This window comes from Gymnoscopelus braueri (genome assembly GCF_963280865.1).
Source record: "Gymnoscopelus braueri genome assembly, chromosome: 15".
In the NCBI taxonomy this organism is placed as follows: Eukaryota; Metazoa; Chordata; class Actinopteri; order Myctophiformes; family Myctophidae; genus Gymnoscopelus; species Gymnoscopelus braueri.
Genome location: NC_137620.1, coordinates 40,942,611 through 40,955,629, shown reverse-complemented (window position 1 = coordinate 40,955,629; position 13,019 = coordinate 40,942,611).

The window sequence follows — 13,019 nt, the reverse complement described above, 5'->3', positions numbered from 1 at the left end:
GTGACTGTGCCTTTAAGAGAGCTTCGTTACGACACTGCCGTAAAGCAGGTCTGTTGTTGTCTTTTACGTCAGTCGCATGTTGTGACCTCCTGTAGGCTCCATAGAGGTATAATATATCTAGAGGGCGGATTGCCCCGCCCCCAGCTATCATTTCAATGAATGTGCTCAGTGCAAGCCCCCAGAACCTAGTGGTTTCATTGAAGCCAAATGGACATGCTGGCCATTCATGGTACTGCATTGTAGGGGCTCCTACACGAACGAGCGAAAACGTTTTCGACCAATGGGCTCGACCCACGAGCGTGCGCACGAGCTTGTGCACAGGGCTGCGTGCTTCTGTGACGTAAAACGCGTCACTTCTGTGACGAACTGGGGCCCTAAATAGGCCGCGCCCACCAAATTTCCAACCTGGAAGAAGGGGTGATTTTGGCCCATGCGCTGGGTGAGCAACTCAATGCAAGTGGATGGGAGGAGATTTCGGGTGCCCTCTCTATTATTTTTAACTCTATGGCTCAGTGTCGTTTTGAAGCACCCGGAAGCCTGCCGGATGTAGAATTATTGAGTCGTTTTTGGACACACCATAGAGTTAGGAGCATGCGCACTAGTGTCCTTTTTGCGTCCTACGGCAGCCCGTGTGTCAAGGTTTGAACGCAAGATATTTATTAAATACACTCGAGATGCATATTTATATTTAAATGCATATGTATTTATGTATAATATGTTTACATATTTATATTTATATATATAAATATCTCAGTATGTTTTGCTCGTGCATGTATTTCTCCCTGCCTGCAGTTCCAGCTTTGGCCACTGGGGTGGCGGCTTCAATGTTTCTCAGCAACTCTGCTTGGGTAGGCTCACGCTGTATGTTTTACATGCCCGAAGTCAGCAGTAAAGTCTATTGGATTTGACCCTTTGTGTGGACATTGAAATCCTTTACAATGTCATGATGACCTTTACTGTTTTCTTGTGTCTCCAGTTGATGTTTTACATCCAGCGGAGCCTCAGACCAGAAAGGACTTTTTACAATGTGAGTCCATGTTGATGCAGGTTCTGAACGTTGAAGTTTCAATCTGATATGTTGTTATTTAAAGCTCTAATGAGTTTGATCTGAGAGACTAACTCGATTTTTCTTTTGTCGTGTGTTCTCACAGATTCCTCTCCTCTGTCTCTGGACATGGACACAATAAACACACGTCTCTCCCTGTCAGAGGAGAAGAGGAAGGTGACTTTTACACATCAACAACAACCTTACCCTGATCATGCAGAGAGATTTACTGGGTTCAACTGTCAGGTGTTGTGTACAGAGGGTCTGTCTGAACGTTGTTACTGGGAAGTAGAGTGGAGTGGTGATAGGGTTGATATAGCAGTCTGTTATAAAGACCAGCAGATCAGCAGACAAACCTGGTTTGGAGACAATCATGAATCCTGGTGTTTACAGTGGCATGATAAAAACTACAGTTTCAGACACAACGATGTTCAGACTAAAGTGTCAGGGCCTCTCTCCTCCAGAGTGGGGGTGTACCTGGACCACAAGGCAGGTACTCTGTCCTTCTACAGTGTTTCTGACACAATGACCCTCCTACACACAGTTCAAACCACGTTCACACAACCTCTCTATCCAGGGATAAGGCTTTATTGGAGCAATGGAGATACAGCAGAGCTGTGTAAGACATGGTAGACATGTTAAAGGGATACTTCACTTTCGGGCCGGGGACACATTTTAAAAAAATATTAAAAATAAATGAAAAAAGTTATGGAAAATTCATGGCCCCCTCACGCATTAGTAGGACACTCTAATGCGTGAGGGGGCCATGAATTTTCCATAACTTTTTTCATTTATTTTTAATATTTTTTTTAAATGTGTCCCCGGCCCGAAAGTGAAGTATCCCTTTAAGAATACTGATGATGATATTCAGTTGAAAGCTTAGTTTCAGAGCTTCAGATTTTCCCTTCTAGATAAAGCATGTGTAAGAATGATGTGATCAATCAATCCATTGTTTTCCGCTCATTGCATTTCTTTAATAAGCCTGCTGCAGACCATCATTATACAGTATGCCCTGTTATCTTGTTGATATTACTACAGAGCCCTCTGTCAGTCTGTGTAGATTGGTTATACTTAATGGCTGGTTTTCAAACTGTGGGTCGGGACCCCCAGGGGGTCCCCAAATGAAGATTTTTTGTTTAATGTGCAACATTGTTTTCTCACTCAACAGTAAACAAACCAACATACAGTATGTATAGTGTATACAGGGTATCTGCACATTTTTAAAGTGAAAGGACTTTTAAGACCTATTGAATACCTTTAAAAGGAAAAATAAAATGAGACATTACTGTTACACACTTATAACTTGCCATGTTAAAAACAAAAGAGGGGGAAAAAGCTTCTGTAACTTCTTTAATATCCGATATGCAAGCTCACAACCTATCTGGTAAAATGACAAAATTATGTTTCAATTCATATAAAGGAGTTTGAGACCGTCAGGTGATCATCATATTTTCATTAACTTTACTTAATTTACACTGACTTATTTTTTTCTAAATAAATGTTAGACTGCAACCTCTAACAGTGTGTTTTAGTCTGATTTGAAGAATGTTTCTGTTTCTGTCTCTCTGTGAAAGTTGTCTCCATGTTTAGATGACGTTTTATACAGGATGTGAATTTTGATGTTGGATGTGAATTTTGATGTTAGAACAGTGTGAGGACTGAGACCAATATCTGATTAATTGTGTGTGTGCACTTGTACAATTGTGAACAAGCCTAATTTTATCCAATAAAACCTATTCATAATATAATGTACTTCTCGTGCCATAGTTCTTTTCAAGAGCAGCGGACCTCTATTGTTATTAACCAAGAGATTAATCAAACACTATTCTATTGGGTTGATGGTGTCCTCAAACTAAATATTTACACTATGATATTTGCTCTAGAAACAAGAAAGAAATGACAAGTCATACTATACCAGGTGCTGTGTGTGTGTGTGTGTGTGTGTGTGTGTGTGTGTGTGTGTGTGTGTGTGTGTGTGTGTGTGTGTGTGTGTGTGTGTGTGTGTGTGTGTGTGGAGATGGGGAGGCAAACTCCATATTAAGAAGTCAATATGAAGTCACAGCAGTAGATCGGCTATTTTCAGCATGCAACCAAGTGTAAAATCTGGCATTACGACGCCATCAAGGCACCGCCAAAATACTTTTTTGCCGATAAAATCAACTGTAGATTTAGTCGACTAAAATCTTATGATATTTAGTTGACTAAAACTAGTCAAAAACAAACATTTCAGATGACTAAAATATGACTAAAACTAAACGAAATTCAAAAGATTAAAATTAAATCAAAATGCCATGCTGTTAGACCCCGTCTTGTGGGTTGAACCAGGGACCTTCCGGTTTCCGCTTGACATTCTGAGCTGTTAGTCAGTATTGTGCCTATTGCAATCATATTTTTAAGAGGACAATTCTGAAACTTAGTATTTTGTCGCAGATACTCCAACCCAGACGTAACCTATACAAAATTAATTTAGCATTTTGTCTCAGAAGTGGCATAAGTTCTAAGATTTAACCCTTTATAACACTCACAACAATGTAGCTATTTTGTAATGCTACAAACTATTAGGCATTTATTGTCAACTGGTTTATATACCACTTAAACATAATACTTTGTTCACAAATAAGCTGAAGTTAAAAAGTAAATGCCATCCCACACAGCAACAGATTTGGCTATGTGGGATGGCACATTTGTTGTGTTAAATTGTGACTGTAGCCTGAATGCATCAGTGGTCAATTGTAAGCAAAAACAGATTGTTGTAATTTGAAGTAAGTAATATCCATAATTGAATGCATACCTTTTGCTGAGATCTGCAGACTAACAATAATTAGCAGTTTCTGGCCAGAGGCACTTGTCTGACCTCTGACCTCACTGGACGCCCGCCACACTTTTTTCTTTTTTTTTTAACACCTCTCCAGCTTAGCTGAGAGTGTAATGTGGTAGAGGAGGTCTACCCGAACGTGTGAGTATGTCAAAAGTGCTGACATGAAGAGCTGTCTCCTGTCCAGCGTCCAATTTGTAAAGGCTATGCACTCCAGTGAACAGCATTTATCCATTTAGATAAATTCTTAATGTTATTAAAACAGTTCCAAACAGTTTTTGTTACACAGAAACATAATTTGTGCTGCCTAGCTTCGTTTAAATGCTTAATTTATTTAGTTTTAATGTGCACATGAATCGTTTTTCAACGGCTTCTATTTACACCCCCCCTTTCCTTTTTTTCTCTTGTACATATTTTTCACTTTTCATACCAGTAACCTGTAAGCTGATTGTACGACGTTCTGTATAGTAGTGTGTATATCTATGTCTCTTATATGTCATCATGATTTGTGTGCGTGGGGATCTCATTGTAAACAAGCTTAGTGCTTTATGAGCCTTCCAGTTTAGTAGACCCTGTATTGTGAATTTTGTACTTCCATGTACTGTTGTTCTCATGTCTTACTAAATAAAGTACATCAATCAATCAATCAATCAATCAATCAATCAATCAATCATGATCAATCAATCCATTGTGTTCCGCTCATTGCATTTCTTTAATAAGCCTGCTAAAGACATTACACAGTATGCCCTGTTATCTTGTTGATATTACTACAGAGCCCTCTGTCAGTCTGTGTAGATTGGTTATACTAAATGTAGTGGTTCTCAAACTGTGGGTCTGGACCTCCAGGGGGTCACCAAATGATATTTTGCTTAATGCGCAACTGTTGCCAAGACGACGATGACGATAGGATAATCGTCCCGATTAAGGACGTAACGCCAGTGTGACGTCGCCCTAAGATCATACGACACCATGTCCCACCCATAAGTACAGCGGAACGCGGGAGCGGCCAGCAGACCAGCTGTAGGATAACCACCTGAAGAATACTTGGAGACTTGAGATAGAGCTTTACCTAGAAGAACTATCCCTAGATAGAGCTATACCTGGAAGAACCATTCCCAGAGGTGCTTCCTAGAATCTCATAGTTAGCTGAGCCGCTCGTCTCAGCCCCAAACAGCCATACTACTGCGACAGTCACAGGAGCCGATAGTGCCTAAAAGAATAATACAGTCCTTTAATACCACATCGAAGTCGTGACAGAGTCCTCTGTTACAGCAACATTGTTTTCTCACTCAACAGTAAACAAACCTACAAACACAAACACACAGTACATACATGTATAGTGTATGTATTCTGAAAACAGAGTATCTGCACATTTCTAAAGTGACAATTTAAGGACTTTTTAAGACCCATTGAATACCTCTTAAATGAAAGATAAAATGAGACATTACTGTGTCGAAAGTAATTAACCAACTATACTATAGAAAATGGTCAAACATTGGCCAAATATTACCTGACAAAGAGACAGAAATTGTGAAAATAGCAGATCTGCAAGCTCACTGTGAGCTTCTAGATCTGCTGTTTTCACAATATTATTATATTGTATATATATGATATATTATATATTATTATTATGAAGTCAAACTAAATGTAATGCCTCAACTGGCTGGTCCCCAGTTCAAATACGAGTATTTTGGGTCTCTGCCTGAAAAGTTTGAGAACCACTGGTGTAATGTCTTCCTCCTCAATGTGTCAATAGGGTATTGTGTGTCAACAGTGAATCGATTTAATCGCTTATAAAAACATATTTGAATGTGATGAACAAGTTTTTTTTACCCCATTTTGTAAATACAGTAGAAACTGTTTGAAGGACTCTTCAAACACTTATGAAGCCATGTTAAAAACAAAAGAGGGGGAAAAAGCTTCGGTAATTTATTTATATACAAGCTCACAACTGATGTGGCAAAATGACAAAATTATGTTTCAATTCATATAGTTGTTTGAGACAGTCAGGTTATCATAATTTTTTCATTAACTTTACATAATTCACACTGACTTCAAAATAAATGTCAGTCTGCAACCTCTAACAGTGTGTTTTAGTCTGATTTGAAGAATGTTTCTGTTTCTGTCTCTCTGTGAAAGTTGTCTCCATGTTTAGATGACGTTTTATACAGGATGTGAAGATAGATGTTAAAACAGTCTGAGGACTGAGAGGACAAGACCAATATCTGATTAAGTGTGTGTGTGTGTGTGTGTGTGTGTGTGTGTGTGTGTGTGCGTATGCGTGTGCGTGTGCGTGTGCGTGTGCGTGTGCGTGTGTGTGTGTGTGTGTGTGTGTGTGTGTGTGTGTGTGTGTGTGTGTGTCTGTCTGTGTCTGTGTCTGTGTCTGTGTGTCTGTGTGTCTGTGTGCGTTGACTTGTGGAAAAGAAATTGGGAACTGAGTGAAGTTTCTCTTCACATATAATCTATAAGTGAAGAGAAAGACAAAAAGGAAGGAGAAGGAAAAGTCTAACATTTGCCCTTAGAAACATTATATTAACCACATGAACCCTAGCGTCCCCTTTCTGGGCATGTCGTAAATAGCCGATCTACAAGTTCACAGCGTGTCTGTAGAATAATCTATTATTATGATGTAACGGTGGCGTTTGTATTGACATTACCTGCACATGTGGCCTTCTAGCACCTTCCTGTATCTTATTTTCAGAAGGATATTTGGTCATAATAATAAGTACAAATATATATAATTCTAAAAACTACAGCTCTGACCTACAGTGTTGAAATCAGGGGACTTTGCACATGTCACATGAGAGTCACATGAGAGTGTTGAAGGGGGTTTATTGATTAGGTCAGATAAGGAGCTGGTGTACAGTGGCCATTGTTATAGAATAGTGCTAAAGCCTGTGTTTCCACATTTAAGACAATACACAAGTCACATGATTAATCAACGGAAGGTTTCACCCACATGGGTAGACCAACCCATATAAATAGAGTGGATGCTTGCTGAACAGGAGTGTGTTCTGCATGCATCAGTGTTACTTGTGACCAGGGTGTTATTGCTGTGTTTGTCATTTTCCATTATGAGCGCCGAGAGACTGACGGTAAGAATTGAGAACGTGTTTACACGGCGATAAATGTTTATATTTCTGATATGTTTTATAGTTGTGTGTGTGTATATCTCATGTCAGTAATTTGTCGTTGTGTTGTTGTTTGTGTTACCTCTTCTCTTTACTTCCAGGGTGGGATGAAGCTGAGCAGTACAGGAGGTCAGCAGTCTTCTGCCTCTGCTGTTCTGCTGTACGCCGGTCCAGCAGACGTGGCCTGTGATTTTTGCACCGGAGCCAGACCTCACAAAGCTCTCATGTCTTGTCTGGTGTGTCTGGCCTCTTACTGTGAGACTCACCTCCAGCCTCACTACAATGTTCCTGTGTTGAAGAGGCACAAGCTGGTCCCAGCCACCAACAAACTGCAGGAGAAGATGTGCTCGGCAGACGTGGCCTGTGATTTCTGCACCGGAGCCAGACCTCACAAAGCTCTCATGTCTTGTCTGGTGTGTCTGGCCTCTTACTGTGAGACTCACCTCCAGCCTCACTACAATGTTCCTGTGTTGAAGAAGCACAAGCTGGTCCCAGCCACCAACAAACTGCAGGAAAAGATGTGCTCCAGTCATGGCAAGCTGATGGAGGTGTTCTGTCGCACAGACCGCCAGTATATCTGCTATCTGTGCCTCATGGATGAACATAAGGGCCATGACACGGTGTCAGATGATGCAGAGAAGGCCGAGAAACAGGTAGGACCACCATCACTTGAAGACAAATCATAAGATAGAGCATGTTTTCAAGACAGAAGCAGAACTAAATGACCATGTCAGAGACATAAAAAGCACAAATCAGGGTGTAATAAAAAGTATTAAAGGATGAAGTACACTCATTTTGGACCCAATGAAAAACAGAGGCGATTGATAACTTTTCATGAATGGTATTTAATGTCCATTAATCTTGCCCCTGCAAAATTGTATTTTGAGGAAGTTACAAAGTTGATTTAAGATGATTGGATAGTGGAGTAAAAGTACAATATTTGCCTCTGAGATGTAGTGGATTAGAAGTAAAAGTACTGAAAACTGGAAATACTCAAATAAAGTAAAAACATCTCAAAATTGTACTTAAGTACAGTACTTGAGTAAATGTACTTCGTTACTTTACACCACTGGATAGAATTGGTATCCCGACTTGATAATGTGCTTTGTTTACAAGCCAAACGGTCTCTTCCTGTTTCTTGCAGAAACAGCTGGTGACAATTCAGGAGGAAGTCCAGCAGAAGATCCAGGAGAAAAAGAAGGAGCTGAAAGACCTGAGACAGGTCCTGGAGGCCCTGAACGTGAGCTGATATTATGATAATATTTCTTGTTCTTGTGTTAACTTAACTGTGATGCTATATGGATGAGACAGTGCCTTGTGTCATCAGAAGCACTAAAGCAGTGGTTCTCAAACCTTTTCATGTCAAGGACCCCCAATGAATATGTATTTGGCTATGGACCCCCATTTGAAAATACTTGTGTGCCAGCAACCCACATATAATATTTGTGAGACTGCGTAGGCGTTTTCCATGCGGCAACATCTCAAACAGTCTGTGGTTGGGATGGTTTTGATCTTTGATGATTTGAAAATAGCAGATCTGTCTACAGATCTGCTATTTTCAAAAGAAACGTGAACAACATTATGGATTGTTTTTGAAACATTTTAACAACACACTCTGTGTGTGTGTGTGTGTGTGTGTGTGTGTGTGTGTGTGTGTGTGTGTGTGTGTGTGTGTGTGTGTGTGTGTGTGTGTGTGTGTGTGTGTGTGTGTGTGTGTGTGTGTGTGTGTGCGTGTGTGAAGCAGAGCTCGGAGGCTCTCCTGAGGCAGCTGGAGGACCACATGGAGCAGCTGGAGAGGAGACATGCTGACCTGGAGGAGCTGTCCAACACTGATGGCATCATCACTTTCATTCAGGTTCCACACATGGCATTTTACTGTTTGGTTTTGACTCATTTAGGAGAAATCAGCTTCATATTTCATCTCATTCCATCATGTCATATTATTATTACATCATAGTATATTACATAACATAACATGACATTATTAATGCTGGTTGTTACTAATACTAATATAGTTCTAGTATACAGTAGTTGTACAGACCAGAATAACAATGTCAGAATTAGGCCTGTCACAATTATTACATAATTGCCTGATCACAATTATTTGAGATAATCACAATTATTTTCTATGATTGTAATAATTGTAAATATTTCTCAAAAATAGCAGATCTACAAGATCAGCTTCTGAGCTTGTAGATTGTCTATTTAAAATTTTGAAAGTATAAAATTATTCAATATCTGCCCTGTACAATTTGTGTTTGTATAATGGAACAGAAATATATATAGAACTAGAAAATGTGCTCCTCGGAGCACAGGTCTCCACCAGTACTGTTCCTGATTAATCCTGTCTTACCTATTTATATTACATATTGTCACATGTCACTTGACCAATGTTAGCTTGGCTGATGGAAGCTCACTTCAAAAAATATAAATGATTTTTTGAAGCACATTTGCTATTTATAGGTTTCTATGTCATCATGCGTCTCGCTAGCCAATCAGAGCATTGGTGACAACAATATTGTCACGTGTCACGTGAAGCTTGACCAATGTTAGCTTGGCTGAGACGGGGGGACACACGGAAGGACAAGAACGAAAACATACTCTCCACCTCTGGCGGAGACAAATATATTTGCCAGACCCAGGGGGTCGGGCCTACATGTGGCTTTGTCTGTCCCCCTCTCCAAACATACATCTACATACATGGGCATAAAAGAGGTCTGTCTTCTGTCCTCTTTTTGATTGGCCAAGCTTAGCGTGACGTAGTGCTCTGATCTTTCAACCACTAGGGGTCTGGTAGTACCAGGTCTCCTGGTTCCCTTGTTTGCCAGACCCAGAGGGTCGGCCTACATGAGGCTTTGTCCCTCTTTCGTCCATACATGGGCATGTCCCCTTTTCCCTCAGGCCTCAGCCATAAAAGTCTGTCCCCCTTTCGTCCATACATGGGCATAGAAGGGACCTCTGAAAAGGGACACAGGCTGACACGTCATGTGAAGTCCGGCTTAGCCGTGACGTAGTGCTCTGATCTGATAAAGTACTTATTCTGGGTCTGGCAGAACCAGGTCTCCTGGTCTTGTTTATTGATATATTCAATGCCAAAAACACAATCACATTGTTAATCACAATTGTTGCCAGACCCAAGGGGTCGGGCTTACATGAGGCTAAGTACCTGTTTCGTCCATACATGGGCATGGTCACTTTGTCCTCCAGGTCCAGCCAAAAAAAGTCTGTCCATACATGGGCATAGAAGGGACACACGTCATGCGAATCCCGGCCATTCAGATTTCAACCACTAGGGGTCTGGCAGTACCAGGTCTCCTGGTTCCCTTGTTTGTATGAGAATTAGAGACAAATTAAATCGTGTGTGTGTGTGTGTGTGTGTGTGTGTGTGTGTGTGTGTGTGTGTGTGTGTGTGTGTGTGTGTGTGTGTGTGTGTGTGTGTGTGTGTGTGTGTGTGTGTGTGTGTGTGTGTGTGTGTGTGTGTGCGCGCGCGTGCGCGCGCGCGCGCACTGGTTGATCAACAGGGACATCAGCTCCACCAATTGTGATCGCTTGGTTTAATGTTCTTCCATCCCTGTCTATACTGGTTTACTTGTCTCTCTCCAGAGTTTCCAGTCTCTCTCCAGTTCCAGTGGATCTCCAGTCTCACCCAGTGTGGTCATCTGTCCTCTGAATTCCTTCACAGATGTGATTGATGTGGTGTCTGGTCTGAGAGACCAACTAGACAACATCCTGAAGACAACTTGGCCAGAGATATCAAAGAGAGGTGAGATTTAAATTTGTTTCTTGTTTTTCTAACCAGCCATCATAGTAAACATGGATTGATGAAGTCAGAAGGCAACTGGAGATATTTGAACTGGAGCAGACTGATGGTACACAGGTTGGCTGTCTGTCAGATTGGACAGAAACATTGAAGAATCTAAGAATATTTCTCAAAGGAGAGGTTAGGGTTAGATTTAAATGTCTTTATTGTGTTTTAACCGGCCCCTATACTGTACAGTACATTTCTAAGTGTTGAAACAGTTTGTAGGCTACAGGTGGAAGTATGTCTGGGAAGGCTACTAAAGCCTGTAGTATGGGAGGCAAATGTTGATCTCAAATCTCACTAGTTTTTACCCTGTATCCTATATGAGTTCTCTTTTTCCTGATTGGATAGAATCAGTGGTGGAAAAAGTAATCAAATGTTTTACTTAAATCTACAAAGTGACTAGTAACTAAAGTTTTCACATAATTGTAGTGGAGTAAAAGTACAATATTTGCCTCTGAGATGTAGTGGATTAGAAGTAAAAGTACTGAAAACTGGAAATACTCAAATAAAGTAAAAACATCTCAAAATTGTACTTAAGTACAGTACTTGAGTAAATGTACTTTGTTACTTTACACCACTGGATAGATTTGGTATCCCGACTTGAAAATGTGCTTTGTTTAGGAGGAAGTCCAGCAGAAGATCCAGGCCACCAATTCTTATGTTGTGACTGAATTTATTCCCCACACAGTTGTACAGAAACATGACAACTAAGAACCAAGAGTTTCTTTCTTTCTTTCTTTCTTTCTTTCTTTCTTTCTTTCTTTCTTTCTTTCTTTCTTTCTTTCTTTCTTTCTTTATTTTTTCAAATATTGATTGGATGACATGTGTAACCCACCTGAAAATGTATTTTCTGTTTTACTGAAGAGCTGGGGAGACAGCTGTTACTGAACAAACACTATATAATAGCAATTACTATCAAGCTATAATAGCTTGAACTTCTTGACAAAATCCTTGGAACTTCAGTTTAATCCATTCTTCAGTATGATGTCTGTCATATATGCTATATATGTGACTGTGCCTTTAAGAGAGCTTTGTTACGACACTGCCGTAAAGCAGGTCTGTTGTTGTCTTTTATGTCAGCCGTATGTTGTGACCTCCTGTAGGCTCACGCTGTATGTTTTACATGCCTGAAGTCAGCAGTAAAGTCTATTGGATTTGACCCTTTGTGTGGACATAGAAATCCTTTACAATGTCATGATGACCTTTACTGTTTTCTTGTGTCTCCAGTTGATGTTTTACATCCAGCGGAGCCTCAGACCAGAAAGGACTTTTTACAATGTGAGTCCATGTTGATGCAGGTTCTGAACGTTGAAGTTTCATTCTGATATGTTGTTATTTAAAGCTCTAATGAGTTTGATCTGAGAGACTAACTCTAAACACAATAAGGTTCATGAGGTTTGATTTTTCTTTTATCATGTGTTCTCACAGATTCCTCTCCTCTGTCTCTGGACATGAACACAATACACAGAATGCTCTCCCTGTCAAAGGAGAAGAGGAAGATGACTAGAACACAACAACAACAACCGTACCCTCATCATGCAGAGAGATTTACTATGTACTCTCAGGTGTTGTGTACAGAGGGTCTGTCTGAACGTTGTTACTGGGAAGTAGAGTGGAGTGGTAAAGGGGTTGGTATAGCAGTCAGTTATAAAGACGTCAGCAGACAAACCTACTTTGGATCCAATGATAAATCCTGGTGTTTACAGTGCATTGATAAAAACTACAGTTTCATTCACAACAATGTTGACACTAAAGTGTCAGGGCCTCTCTCCACCATAGTGGGGGTGTACCTGGACCACAAGGCAGGTACTCTGTCCTTCTACAGTGTTTCTGACACAATGACCCTCCTACACACAGTTCAAACCACGTTCACACAACCTCTCTATCCAGGAATAAGGCTTTGGTATAGCTTTGGAGATACAGCAGAGCTGTGTAAGACATGGTAGACATGTTAAGAATACTGATGATGATATTCAGTTGAAAACTTTTTTTTTTTTTTTTTTTATCATAGATAAAGCATGTGTAAGAATGATGTGTACAGTATACTACACCATCATGATCAATCAATCCATTGTGTCTCATTGCAATCAATCTCATTGCATTTCTTTAATAAGCCTGCTGCAGACAATCATTATACAGTATGCCCTGTTATCTTGTTGATATTACTACAGAGCCCTCTGTCAGTCAGTGTAGATTGGTTATACTAAATGTAGTGGTTCTCAA